The sequence below is a fragment of the Phacochoerus africanus genome, chromosome 14 (genome assembly GCF_016906955.1).
Source record: "Phacochoerus africanus isolate WHEZ1 chromosome 14, ROS_Pafr_v1, whole genome shotgun sequence".
NCBI classification, from domain to species: Eukaryota; Metazoa; Chordata; class Mammalia; order Artiodactyla; family Suidae; genus Phacochoerus; species Phacochoerus africanus.
Window position 1 is genome coordinate 182,441 of NC_062557.1, and position 14,340 is coordinate 196,780.

At 61.9% G+C, this 14,340-nt stretch overlaps 1 protein-coding gene across 1 annotated transcript in view; it reads left to right on the top strand.

Annotated features, from left to right (window-relative positions):
* Positions 1 to 2,989: 2,989 nt before the first annotated feature.
* The window catches only part of B3GNTL1 (UDP-GlcNAc:betaGal beta-1,3-N-acetylglucosaminyltransferase like 1), a 78,474-nt gene continuing 67,123 nt past the window's right edge, over positions 2,990 to 14,340 (top strand). The window contains exon 1 of the mRNA XM_047758419.1: positions 2,990 to 3,172. The gene's annotated coding sequence lies outside the window, so the exon portion shown is untranslated. The remainder of the gene's footprint in view (positions 3,173 to 14,340) is intronic.

Genomic DNA, 14,340 nt, shown 5'->3' on the forward strand with positions numbered 1-14,340 from the left:
GGCAGCGGGGTCGGGGTCTGTTTCTGCAAAGTGGGGCTCTGGTTCTTAGGGAGGCGTGGGGAGCGTGACATCACACAAAGCCTATCGGGGGACCCGCACAGAGGCTGACTCATGGGTCGAAGTGCTACTAGCTCTGGCGGGGGCGGGGCGGGGCGGGGGGGAGGTCTTGACGTTTTCCAGGGTGTATTGATGGTCATTCGTTTATTCAAAATGTCCGGTCACCTGAATCTGCTCATGGAAGGATCAGCTTCCTCCCTAGAAACCGGACACTTCCAGAAAAACATCCGAAGTCTTCGCAAACGTGTCCAGGAAGCTCCGTCTGGCATTTGAAAAATACATCAGCGCACTTGCCAGTCAGGCGTGCGGTTCACGTGAAAACACCCAGATCCCACCTCTTGAGGAGGTTAGGAGGGTCTCACGTGACCTGGCATCGTCCCCGCTCAGCCCCCCCGCCTCCCCCCGCACCGGCGCCCACCAATTCTGCCACGCTGCTTTCCCCCGCAAGGCCACTTGTGCTGACCTTTTCACAGGGGCATAATTACTGTAATTGTGGTGAAATGATGGATCACCGGCAAACGCTTGTAATTTAACGTTTAGCAACTGCAGCTAGCAACATGTAATTAGGGCGCAAGGCAGCTTGGAGAGAGCTGACGGCCAGGCCAGACCCTTCACCGCACCACCTCCTTCACCTACTGCTGGCCTGTTGGCCGCTGTGCTGCAGAGGCGAGCGGGAGGAAGAAAGTGGGAGTCCCCTGCCAGTCGCCCCGTGCGTGTGCTGGGTCAGCAGTGAAGGACAGTCCCAGTGGGAAGATGGTCCCTGCGCCCTTGTCGCTGACGGCTGCAGCAGCCGCCTGGGGCCACACTGGCTTTGGCCGCGGCCCATTCTGCCTGGTCGTGAACAGACCCCAGAGCCCAGGCGGTGAGCCGTGCTGACCCCACAGCCACCATGCCAGCAAGGATGTCTCGGTACTTAGCCCCTCACGGAAGCAGCCCACAGGGAAGCAGAGCCCTCCAGACTCAAGGCATCAGCCCAGGGGAGAGGGGAGCCCTGGGCGCCATGTGTTTGGTGAGAGCGCCCTGCCCGTGGCTCAACCAGCCTCCTCCCCTTGCTCAGCATCACTCCCGGAAGGCTTCTGGGTCCATCCCAGCATCTCTGTCCCAGGCGGCAAGGCCGGACCTTGCAGCGCCCTCAGCAAGTGCTCGTTTGTACCGCCCTGCAGTTGCACCCAGCCTGTCATCAGGGCTCCTGCCCTGGGCTGGGATCAACCCTGGGCCTGGAGGCTCCAAGGTGGGAACACTGTAGGGCAGGGTCCTGGCGGCCCAGGGGGGCCTGCCTGCTATGTGCATAGGTGCTCCCTCAGCCTCCACATCCCCACTGAGCCAGGCTCACCATTTAAGCTGGTGCTCCCACGTCCCCCAGGAGGTGATCCCATGGGCTGCTACCTACTCAGCCATCCATTCGACCACCTTCTGGGGGAAGGACTCAGATCCATGCTGCCTCCCTGAGGAGGGAGTGTCTGACACGGCTGTTAGCAATTGCTGTCCCAGTTGTGTGTTTTGAAAAGTCTGCAGCTGCATGAAATCCGCACGGGCCACTCTCCAGTTCTCCTGCTGTCGGCGCAGAGTGTCTTTGTGTGTCTTGTATGCAGACATTCCATTCATTTTCCCCTGGACTATTTGAAAGTTACAGCGGTCATGACCTTTGCCCCTAAATTCTTGAGGGTTGCCTGCCCCCAAGGAGGTGCCCAACACAGGGCCACAGGGAGATAAGAACCCCCAGCACACAGAGGTTCCGTTTCTCAGTTGTCCCCAGAATGCCCAGCAGCAGGAACACAGACTTTCTCTTCCGCGCCCCAGCTCACAGCCCAGCGCGGGGACCCACCAGTCCGGGGTAGGGTCCCAGCCACACCTGCTGACAGGTGGATGCAGGGTGAAGGGGACCCAGCCCAGCCTAGCCCTTACGCCTGCACATGGTGGCCTGTCCGCGTCTGTAGGCCCAGGAAACTGGGCATCTGGCACAGAGTTAGTGACGAGAAGCCTTCCAGGCTCCAGCAAACCAGGTGCAGAGTTCCCCTCCTGCCCAAGAAGAGAAGACAGGCGCTGCAGAGGCTCCGTGGTACGCTGGACCCCTGAGCTTTCCCCCAGGCCCCACGGGAGCTGGCCCACACTGGGCATAGGGGTGGGGTGGCGTGGAAGGTGCAGTGCTGTCACCACCCAGGAACTGCCCTTGGGGCCCCAGGGACAGGGCCTCCCTGAGTCGCCCACGCCTCTGTGACTCAGCCCAGGCAAGCAGGCGGGGGCGGCTGTCAAACACGCTTGTCTGGAGCCAGTGGGGTGGGGCCCTGCCCAAACCTCCTCTCTCACTTGCCCAGCCCTGGGGAGAGGCCACAGCAGGCCGGGCAGCTCGGGGCTGCCCACACTGGAGGGGCTGAGGGCCTGCGGGCCCCGAAGTTGGGGGAAGGAGGACGCCCCAGTCAGTGGAAAAGGACAGAGGTCATCCCTGCAGCCTTACGCCGTGGTCTGCTTGTCCCAAGGGTTCCACCAGGAGGGACAGTCCCACCAGGACCAGGATGGGTGGGGTCACCTCGCCGAATTGTGGTCTGTGCACACGTGGCAGTGGGAAATCCTGGATGTGGAGGGGGGCCTCACGTTCCCTGGGCCCCAGAACCCCATGCAGGATGGGCATGGAGCGGGGGTCCTAGGAGCCTGGGGAGGGCCCAGGGGGTGATCACATGGGCTGGGCAGACTCTGAAGACAGAGTGGAGGGGACACAGGCAGGGGTCGAGGGAGGGACAGGGCCGATGTGGGGGCGGGGCCGGTGGCGTGAGGAGGATCAGGTCAGGCCGCAGGTGTGGCGCTGCCAACTGGACACAGATGAGCTCACCAGGCAGGGAGCTGGTTTCACGGTGAACTTGTTCTTCTGGCCTCCGCATTTGTAGCGTGATGTGTGCAGGCCTTAAATAGGCAGAGGCAACATTCAGGGAAACAGGCGGGGCACCAGGAGCAGGGGAGGCTTACTCCACATGCGGGTGGGGCCGCTGGGCCCCCAGCCCCCCGCAGGTGCTCCTCCTCCCACAAGGCGTCCCACCCCCAGTGCTGGCGGCGGCTCCGCCCATGTCTGAGGCTCAACCCTGTGTTGCCTGGGAAATGATGCCTCCCCAGGCACCTTTAGGTAGGTACCAGGTGTGACCCAGGAGGAGGTGGGCTGCACTCCAAAAGGGTGCCTGGGGTCTTGGATTTACGGGAGCAGACGTCCTGGGACCGTGTCAGGGGACAGATGGGTGTGTCCGCAGGAGCCCAGGAGCAGGGGATGCACCTGGGGTCGAAGTGGGGTCCGGGTGTGTGTGGGGAGTTGGGGTGTCTAACTGGTTGGTTGGCTGCTTGGCTGAAAGAGGAGCTAAGAGAGGAACCCCACTCCCACCCTCCGCCGCTGTGAGTGCATCCGAGATGCCCTCCTGCAGAGGGAGCGGCCCAGAGGCCCTACAAGACCCGCTCCCCGACCTGGAAGGGTCTGGGCCCAGCTTTCGCCACAGCCACAGGAAGGTGCCTGAAGGTCACACCTTACACTGGGGGCACAGCCGCCCCCATGGGGCACCTCAGTGCGGTGGGGATGACTGGCTCCTGGGGGGGCACTCAGCTGCCAGGTCACTGGCGTGGACAGCAGCGCCGAGGCAGCAGTGGGAGGATTCTGCCAGGCACAGAGCCATGGCCGTGGCATTCCTAGAAGTGAGACAGACCGGAGGAAGCCAGCTAAATTCTTGCTTGATCTGTGTAAGCAGAGAAGCTCTACGTTGGGTGAACAGAAGTCCAGCCTGAATCATAAAAATGGTTGCGGCTTTTCGATCAGTTCCCAGATGAGCAGGTGTTCAGGCCCAGAGCCTTTCAGATCCCCTCGAGGAAGGACCAGTCCACTGCCAGCAATTCATGCTACTGCTCCTTCTCCCGCCTCCCCCAAGGAAGCCGTGGCCTGTCACCAGGGTCCCTGTGCCTTGGGAAAAAGGAAGTCCTCGGAACTTCAGGGCTGCTGCACGCTGCTGACTGTGCTGACACGGATTCCAACACGCACAGCAACACTGGTGCTCCAGTCAGAGCAGGGCTCGTGGAGGTCTGTGGTCCGTGGGGCCTGCTGAGGTCCCCCTCACCGTGAGTCCAGCCTGGGCTGGTTTCCCCAGCTCCAGGCTTAATGGCAACAGGCACATCAGCAGCTGGCAGAGTCCACACTGCTTCCCTAAGCTGTGGGGTGACGGCTATTAGGGCGGGAGAGGCCTAGTGGAGCCCCTAGAACGGCCCCCACCTAGGAAACCAAAGCAACACCACATTCCTGGAGGGCCGAGGGGCTGGCCAGGCCCAGGGCAGAAGATGTCGGGGCAGTGACTCCCCACCAAGCCCCACTCAGTGCTCCCATCTGGCAGAAGACAGCCGGCCCCGAAGAGCGTCAGTGGATTATCCTACCGCTAACCAGGTGGTGACCCCACTGCAGCTGCTGAGCAGATCCGGTTCCAGTGATGGAGCACGTCCACACCCCCAGTACCTGGTGTGCAACTACCGATCTGGAAAATACCTTCCATCCACCTCAGTCCACGAGGGCCACCAGAAGCAGTCTGGGGTCAGCCGGCACCTCACTGTCCATGCTTGGGAGCAGCCCCCCACCCCCGCGGCCTTCGAGCAGTCTAGTCCCCAGGGAGTTTAGCCCTCCCCTCCACACGCCAGCAGGCCAGGCCTTGACGACATTGAGCCGCGTGGCCGCAGCAAGCAGAGTGGACGTGTGCACTCAGAGGGCGGGAGCTAAATCCACTGAACTCGGGGGCCTACCCCTCCCAGGGTGAAGGCTGAGCTGCCGCATGGGCCCCTCCCTCTCCCTGGACGACCCGGCGCAGCTTCGCGGGCCTCTCAGGATTCACCCTGTGTCTCATTTGGTTGCGTTTCTGGAGCGACCCGAGAAGCCCAGTTGGAGTGGCCGGAGCAGGGCTCTGCCGCAGGTCTGAGCTGGCCTGCAGCTGCGCTGACACGGGACATTCTCCGTGTGCTGTTTGGGGAACACCACCTTTGTGTCCGCTTACCATGCCCCGGCTGTGCGTGGGCCTGATGAAGTCACGCTGCAGACCCCGCAGGGTGCTGGGGACCCAGCGGGGCACGGCCCTTTGGCCCTCCGTCCTCCCCACCGCCCCGTCCTTACGCCCATCCCAGAGCCGCGGCGGCCACGGGAAACGGCTGGGATGGGATCCACCCTCGAGCGTGGAGCGGAGTCCACCGCCGGGACCCTGGGCCTGTGCTCGCTCCTGGGGCGGAGTCCACCACCCGGGGCCCTGCCAGCCACCCTCACGGGTCGTCCAGAGGACCAGGTGAGATTACGGCGGAGTCGATGTTTCAAATCACACTGTTTCGTTTTATAGGTAAACACGCTTATAGAAAAAAGTCACTTCTTCCGGAGGCCTTGAGAGGGAAATAGGAGGGGTCTCCCTTTCCTTCGCCCAGCCCGCGGCGCGCGGCTGGGGTTTCCCAGGGTCCTCTGGGTGCTGCGGGTGCGCGCGCGGCGTGTGCACGGGGTGGGGGTGCGCGCGCGCACTGCGGCACGCGTGCCCGTGCCCGTGGGAGGAGCTGCGCAGGACTCGTCAGAGGGCGTCCGCCGCAGCTCTTTGGCGCCTTCGGTCCGGCAGGACACCCTCTGGCCGGGGCCACGAGGCTGGCGCGGGGCGCCTGTGGAGCAGGGTCTGGATTGAAAGCCCAATTTTTAAAGAACAAATCACAGAGCCGGGGGCTGGCGGAGTGACTTTCCTCCTCGCGGCCGCGTTGTAGCCCAGGGCTCCGGCATCGGGTGCGAAGGAGAAAAGACTTTCGCCTGTTGGTGTCAACAGGAAGCTCTTTTGTTGGCGTCTTTGAATTCTGTCTGTTCTCACTTCTTTCAAGTCCGGCCGAGGGCAGGCGGAGCGGCTGCCATCTCCCTGGGTGACCAGCCTCTGAATGTCCACAGCCTCCCTTCTTGGCGACGGCCCCGCCTGCCCACCCCACAGTCCCCCTGACCCTTTCTAGGGTCTCAGGACCCCCGAGGTCACAGCCACAGGCGGGAACAGGATGCAGCCCCTGGGGGGTGACCCCCTGAGCCCAGTCCCTCCTGCCACCCCACCCCCACCCCCCGCTGACCCCCATGGAGGCCCTGGCCAGGCCCTCCCAAGGAGGCAGGCAGACTGCTGTCCTCAGGGTGGTGGTGCTACCAGCTGGGCAGGTGGGAGCCCCAGGCACCACGCCCGGAAGCCCCTGCACATAAGGGGCTCAACGGGACTTTGAGCCAGCGAAGGGGCACTCGGAAGGCCCGGGTGTCCAGCGTCCAGGACATCCTCGGAGGAGCGTGTCCCACGGCCAGTGGGTGGGTGTCTGTCTGCTCCTCACCGCCCACCTCGGGCCACACGGGCACACTCGGGGCATCACCCCATCCCCTGAGACCATGAACCCCAGACAGACTCTTCCTGTGGCATAGCCTCAGCCTCCCACACCTCCTTCCCTGACCTGGAAGAGAGGTGAGAAGCCACTGGCCTCACGGCTGTGGTCGTGTGCCCAGCACACTGGGCCACGCGGCGGGGGAGGTGGGGGTCAGGCCTGGTCCCGGCCCCAGATCATGGTTAGTGCCCCAGGGCTGGTGCTGGAGCCACCTCCCAGAGGGCCTTCTCTGGCCATCTGAGCATCCCAGCACCCACCACGGAAGACCTGCTGCTGAGAGTGTGGTAGGCAGGGCCAGCTGGCATCCTGGTTCCCACTTCCCAGCCCCACCCTGGGGCTGACGGTGCGGCCCCACGGGAGCCCCCAGGGATCAGGCTGGTGTGTGGAGCTGCTGCTCGATAACACACTTTCAAGCTCATTGTTCTGTTCTGTTTACCGCTCCCCGGCTTACAAATATGGTTTGTGTGGGATACAAGTGCTTTGACTATTTCCTGAAAGATCCCATTTTAAGTAAACTATGCGGATTTTCCCTGTGAGAAAGGTGAAGTTAGGAGGGACCATCGCACTTTCTGGTAAAGCAGTGACACCCCTTCCCGGCGGGCTCTAGGCCTCCGCCCCGTCGTACTTTCTGGTAAAGCAGTGACACCCCTTCCCGGTGGGCTCCAGGCCTCTGCCCCGTCGTACTTTCTGGTAAAGCAGTGACACCCCTTCCCGGCGGGCTCCAGGCCTCTGCCCCGTCGACCACATGTGTGGGGCCTCGCCCTGCTGGGCACACGCCGAGAGGAGGGAGGTTTTGGCGTCACTTTCCCTTATTTAAGCCCCACGTGTTTCCTGTGCTTCCAAAAGTGTCCAGGAAGAACTAAACCTCAAAGAGCAAAAATAACTGTCTCCCCCCGAATGGCCCCCTTGGCCACAGAGCCCCGCTGTCTGTGTCGCCCACAGTCCCAGGTCCCTGGTGACTGTTTCTTGCCATTTTAAAGCTGAGCTGAGCCAGCCTACCCTAACCCCACCCGTTCCCCCAAAAGACTAAAGTTTGCTTTTCCCAGCTGGCTCGGAGGGAGGCCTTCACGTCCCGCCTCCACGAGGCCCGCGTGAATCCGTGAATCCCGCAGCGAGATGGAACACAACCTAAGATGCCTGAGCAGAGGGACGGGGTGGGTGGGATCGCCCCCATCTGCGCCGGCTCACTGTGCCCTCCAGCCTGGGACAAGGAGGGGCCAGGGGGTCTGCAAGATGCAGTGCCAGGGTTCAGAGCCCACGGGGTGAAACAGCCGTCCCCGGGAGGGCGCATCCCGGGGCCCCACCCCGGCTGGCACAGCATTCTGCCGCTTCTGTAACGTTTCCTTCTTGTCGTGAGGGTCGACAAGAAGCCAGTGACAGGAGTTCCCGTTGTGGCGCAGCAGAAACAAACCCAACTTGGAATCATGAGGTTGCAGGTTCAGTCCCTGGCCTCGCTCAGTGGGCTGAGGATCTGGCGTTGCTGTGAGCTGTGGCAGATGCGGCTCGGATCTGGTGTTGCTCTGCCTGTGGCATAGGCTGGTAGGTACAGCTCTGATTAGACCCCTAGCCTGGGAACCTCCATATGTCACAGGTGTGGCCCTAAAAAGGACAAAAGACAAAAAAAAAAGAAGAAGAAGAAGCCAGCGACAGTCCAGGGAGGCTAGCAGGTGACGCAGGTCACGCCTCCCCACGGGCAGCCCCCGGGTTTGCCCTCATGGCCTCTCCCTTTCCACTCAGGAAGCAGGCTCCATCCACCGGCCATCGCGCAGAAGCGGGGCCTGCCCGCAGCTCCTAGGGGCCCCCCGGAGCTGACCACCAGCCTTCCTTGCGGTCACACATGTCCCGGACCCTGGCAGCAAGCCTGGCGAGGACCCGCAGGCACCATCGTGGGGACCAGACAGTGAGGAGGGCGGAGCTGAGGCTGGGAGGAAAGCCCCCTGCTGCTGGCGACGAGGACATTCTTGCACATTCCGGATAGAAACTAAGATAAGGCAGGAGCACTCCCAGATGAACAGGTGGCCCGGTGGCATTGCCCGTATCCTCACCCGAATGGGGATGGAGGGACCTCCAGGGATCGCTGGGCCTGGACCCGGGGGCTCCTCATATGCACACGGCCAAGAGCCCAGGCTGTGGGCCCCTGAAGGTGTGGCCGGGGATGCAGACGGGCTGGGGCACCTGCAGGCAGGGCCGGCCCCTGGGGGTGGTGAGAGCCGTAAATGGTCAAAAGTCCGGGCCTAGTTGCCTCCCAGAGTCACCCCGAAACATTCTGGGCCAGGAAGCTCTCCCGGGGTGAGCCGACAGGGAAGGGGTGACCAGGTCCCACAGCCTGGCAGCTGACAGCATCCTCGGCCCACCTGCTGGGGGGCCGGGCAGGCTTGGTCCTGTCTGCTGGGGCCCTCCCTCTCCACGGGCCCTCGGAGGGTCTCCTGTCCCCCGAGCTCTGGCTGTGCCCAGTCTTTGTTGGCCAGCCACTGGCTCTCCCTGCAGCTTGGTGGCCAACAGTCCTGATTCCCTGACACATGGAAGGCACATGCTAAACCAGGAAAGTCCAGGCAAACTCCACTGAAGCTGGAGGCAGGAGGCCTGTGATGTGGGCACCCTGCTGGGGGAAGCTCTGCCACTCCTGGCCACTGGGGCCTCCTGGGGACAGTGGGACCCAGAGCAGAGAGGGGCTCCCTGCCCGATGACATTGGTGGGGGCTGGACTCAGCCTTACCAGGACTCTGGTAATCAGCCAGCCCATGTTTTCAAAGCCACTTCAAACCAGTTCAGCCAGGACTTCTGATTCATGCCCTCTGGACTCACCTGTTGGTTGATGTCACAGAGCCAGGTCAGCACCAGATATGAAAGGCCGATTTGGGCTCAGTGGGTTAAGGATCAGCTCCCACTCGGACAACTCGCGCGTCCCCGCTCTGACCCACTCCTGCCCCCTGACGGCTCCAGCAAGAGCCCCACGTGGATGCCATGAAGGCCCCTTTCCTCCCCAGCGACTCCTGCAGCTCCCCCGCCCCAGCCCCGCCTCACAGGGCTGCAGACTTTGCAGTCTGTTTTCAAGGCAAGGCCAGACGCTGAAGGGAGGCTGTGATGAGCTGGGACCTTGTATTGTTGTGTCCCCCTAGCTCTCCATGTGGCCCAGGACCTGGCTGTAAGTGCTGCAGCTCTGGGGTGAGAGGCCTGGGCCACTGGGCTGGGTGCTTCTCTCCATGGCCAAGCCACTCCAGGGCAGCAGATCTGAGGACCTGGGAGGCCAAGTGGAAGCTGAGCAGCCCTAGCTCACACGGGGTTGGGGGGGGGCAGCCAGGACATCTCAAAGGCGCAGCAGTGGCTGCCAGTGCCCGCTGGGCTCCAGGGCGAGTGAAGGGCGGGCTGGCTGGGAGGTGAGACCAGAGCCTTTCTCCTGCTCTCGATATGTGGTTTGGGCCCTACCTGCTCTGTCACCATGTTACAGCTGTAACGCAGCTTTCTCCCCCGGCAAATCACGGGACTCACCAGCCAGCCGACGCCCAGCTCCCAGCGCCGGGACCCCGGAGCCTCAGTACCACCAGCTCAGAGTTTACCAGCAGCGCCCGTGCTTCATTCTCTGCACGTCCACCGCTCTTCTCAGGGGGAGGCCAACCCGCAGTAGGCAGACGACAGACGGCCCCCCCCCCCGGCCAGCTGGTGGCACATCAGGAAGTGCCGAACCGCTGGTGGGAGCACCTAGGGTCAGGATGGGCAAGGGCCAGTGTCTGCGGCCGACACGCGCTTCTCCCGAAGGCCCATCGTGCTCAGCGTTGCTGTTTCCTGAGCGGCCGTGCCATCAGTTCAGAAGCGGGACAGTTGCTCTGACAGGCGCGATGGGCAGACGTGTCCTCAAAAGACACGCTTTGCTCTAACATACTCTAGCATTTGAGTGTTTGTTTTTAAAAAATTAAACATGGGGAGTTTCTGCTGCGGCACGGCAGAAACGAATCCAATTAGTATCCATGAGGATGCGGGTTTGATCCCTGGCCTCGCTCAGTGGGTTAAGGATGAGGTGTTGCCGTGAGCTGTGGGGCAGGCTGCAGACGCAGCTTGGATCCCACATTGCTGTGGCTGTGGTGGAGGGTGGCAGCTGTAGCTCAGTTTCAACCCCTGGCCTGGGAACTTCCATATGCCATGGGCGAGGCCTTAAAAAGCAAAAAAGCAAAAAAAAAAAAAAAAAATTAAACATGTTCCTGTTTTCTTAGGCCGTCTCCATTTTAATGGAGTAGTAAAACTTTACAAGAGGTTTAGAAGCGATGCCAAGCCCCCTTCTGGAGAGATCTCCCTGCTCGTGGGCAAAGAGTCACGGGCGTTGGTGACCAGCGACGGGGCTTGGCTGTGGGGACGGTCCCCACACGGCAGCTCTGCCGATGCCCCACTCACTCGTCTGGGCAGTGGGCCTGCGTGGGGCACGCGGGAGAAGGGGCCCCACCCAGCTCCCAACAAGGGTCCTAGGCGGGGACAGTGTGAGCCGAGTCGTCATGTGGTCAGGTTCTAAGAGAAGCCAGAATCCAGATGCTCTGTGGGGCCCCTGAGAGGCTGGTGGCTGGGGCAGGGGACGTGCGGTCCCGCCCACGGCCTTGGGCTTGACGACCCAATTCTGGGAGAGCCTCAGTTATCACCTGACTCGAGGGTCCCTACTGAGCAAAATAAGCGTGGCGTGCGGCCTGGCGTGTGGCGATTTCTGCACGGGCCATGTGGAATTGTGAGCCCTTCAGCGGCACTGGCAGGACTCTAACTAGGTCTGGTCGGACGCCTCCCCCTGCTTTAGGCCTTGCGGGCAGACCATCCGTCCTGCGCTCACGGGTCTTTCCTGCGGTTGTTCGTCCTTCTGCCGCTGCCCTGGGCCCACCGTCCCTGGTGAGCAGCCAGGCAGTGTCTCTGCAGAGCTACCTTCCCAGGTGAGCGAAGCCATGGGGGGTTGCAGGGAAGGTGCTGGGGGTGGGGCAGGGCCATGGTGGGGAGCACTCTCTTCCCGTCTGGGCTGCGGGCCCAGCGTCTGCATCAAAGTCCCCCACAGGTGGGCAGAGCCAGCCTGGCCTCTCTCGGGTCGCGGGTGACTGGGGAACAAGCTCCGTCACTTCCCAGTTTCCTGGTGGCAGGCTCACATGGCTGCTGGACACTGCCAGCCACAGGGAGTTGGCAGTGGACAAAAAGACTGTCCCTGCCCCCACTGAGCCAGCAACTCAGCAGGGGAGCCAGTGCTGGGAGCACTTCCGAGTGCAGGTGGGGTTGGCAGGGCGGCGGGGGTCCCCCAGGAAATGAGATAAACGTGATCACCCCTCATGCTGGGGTTTTATGCAGTGATTTTCTTGCTGGCTTTCATGGCCTGGGACTCCTCCAGCGGGTGGGTCCAGGGCCTGGTCCGGGGGGGAGAAGGGGGCTGTGAGGGGCCAGGGGTTTCACCTCCCTTCAAGCTGACAGGCCGGCCGGCCGGCCACACTCCCCCAGCTGCTGACAGAAACCACGGGAGTAAAGTTTATTACAACAAAAGCAGGGAGCAGGGGTCAGCATCGGCATGTGTGCGTGGGCTCCCGCAGCCCCCATCCCCCGGGATGACGAGAGGGGCCCAGATGGACACTGCTCGTGCAGGAAGGATGGACGGAGGCAGCCAACAAGGCCGCTCTTCCCCTGGGGGCTGCATGACCTCATTCCTCAGGGCTGCTCCCACACACACAGCCCAGGTCACCAGGGTGCCCAGCTGGGTGGGGAGGGGCAGGGGGGTCCCTGCAGGACTGTCTCCCAACAAAGGCCAGTTAAGGAAGCCTGGAGATCCAGCCTCAGGTCTGGGGCTCAGGGAGGCAGCGCTGAGGGCCAGGTGATGGCGGACTCCACCTCACATATAGGCAGGCCACTGATTCCTTGGCAGCGCTCCCCCACCAGCAGGTCAGGGTCCTGCCTGTCTCGAGGGCCTGGTGACCTGGGGTCGGGCAGCACCACGGTGTGGGGCCAGCCCCCAGAGGCAGGAGGCCCGGCATTCTTGCACCTCCAAGCTCGCACTCTGCCCAATAAAAAGGAAGACCCACGGCCAGCCCCAGCCCCACGGTGCTCCCTGCTTCTAAGGCAGCTCGAGGCAGCATCCTCCCCAGTGGCCTGGCCAGGGCCCGTGGCCCCAGCCTTGACAGTGACGTCAGCAGCATGGGCTGAAACTTGGCCCCTGAAACTTGGATGCGAATTTTATCGAAGACCCTCCTCTCACAGGTGACATTTCCCTGTTAATACAGACGTCTGGCTGGCCCCTTCTGGCACTGTCCGACTCCCAGCCCCAAGGGCTCAGGCGTTGACACCTGTGCTCGTGAGCAGCTCCTGCAGGCACCTGGCACCCACCTGTGAGTCACCCTGAATGTGAAGAACAATGGCTTAAATCACTTCAGAACCACCTGCGTGTGCTACCTGTACCACGTGGCAGCTGGAGGTGGCGCTATTTTAAGTTTCCGTCTGCCTTCCTGATCACATACCAGGCCCCTCTGGTCCTTGCTCAGCCCCTCCCAACCTCTTGGCCATGACTCTGAGACCGGCCAGAGCTGCCTCACTGGCCTGCAGTGGGCTGTGCACCCCAGTGGGGGAGGAGGTTATGGGGGGAACCTCACTGTGACGCTCCAGAAGTACAGGGGAGGAAAGGCTTCTGGGAAGGTCTAGGGGGTTCAGCTCCAATTGCTTATGCTGCCCCCCCGCCCCCGGCCAAGGAAGCATGCTGGACCTTCTCCTGCCCCGCCCAGCTTCCTGGGAACAAAACCCTCACTGCAAAGACCTGGACTCAGGCTCTGTTTTCTGGGCTAAGGGGGTGGGCAGCAAGCCAGGACCAACATCTATGTGATACTCTAATGCTCCTGTCAAATCCACATGAAATCCACACCAAGCATTTGCCCAACTGTCAACTGGATGCTTCCTGAGATGGGAACCTCATTACGTCAAGAGGCTGGTAAGAAGTCCAGCTCTGGCTACTTGAATCAACAGTGAGTCTTCAGGAAAAAACCCAAGAGAGTGGAAGAAAGGACACCTGCGCCCATCGTACAGTCACAGAGCCGGCTGCCCTTCGTCAGTGGATTTACCATCAGGCCGCTCTGGCCACATGGGCAGCCTGTCTCTGCCACGGGCAGTCGGACTACACTGTCCTCCATGGTGCTGGGCGGCTCGGGCCCTCCCAGCAGCATCACTGCGAGGGGCGGTCCAGCTGGAGATCTGTTGAGGTTCACCCATCAGGAAACTTGGACTGGACGCTTGCTCAGAGGTCTTGCAGTGTAGGCTGACTCTAAAGCTTGACCTCACCCTTCACGGGCACACCCAGGGCAGACTCACTCTGACTCTGAGCCTAGTGTGGCCGAGCCCAGACCTCCGTCCATCTTTGCCTCCTACACCCACATCGTCAGAGGGCTGTCTGCAGTTTTAACATTTGGAGGCCCTAGCCGTGGACACGGAGTCTTCTGAACACAGCCAGAATTCATCAACAGTCTGCATAAACAACATTGAAAAATAAAGAAAAATGTCATTCAGTGAGCCAAGAGCTGTGGGAGACCTGGAAGGCTTCCTCTCCAGGTGCTTGTGACTTCGTCACCTCCTCAACCTACCCATGTCCTCCCTGTGTCTGTGTCCCTCTCAGTGGTGGGGTGTCAGGGCCCACAGCCTGGACCCCCTGTTGAGAACCTCCCTACCAGGAAGAGAAGAATCTCAGCTCTGCTCCCCCATCCCCCGCCCAGGCTGAACCCACACTTCTAAAGTGCTTCTCATCTCTCTGCATGTTTGCAAAAAGCAGACTCTAGCCAGACTTTTCCTGGGGGTTAGGCAGTGAAAAGCAAACTTATGGCAGCAGGAGAGGTACAGGAAGCAAGACAGGAGAGCCAAGCCCAGTCCTGATGCATGTGCGGTGGAGGTGCCAGATGCCGCAGGGACCCCTTATCTCTTC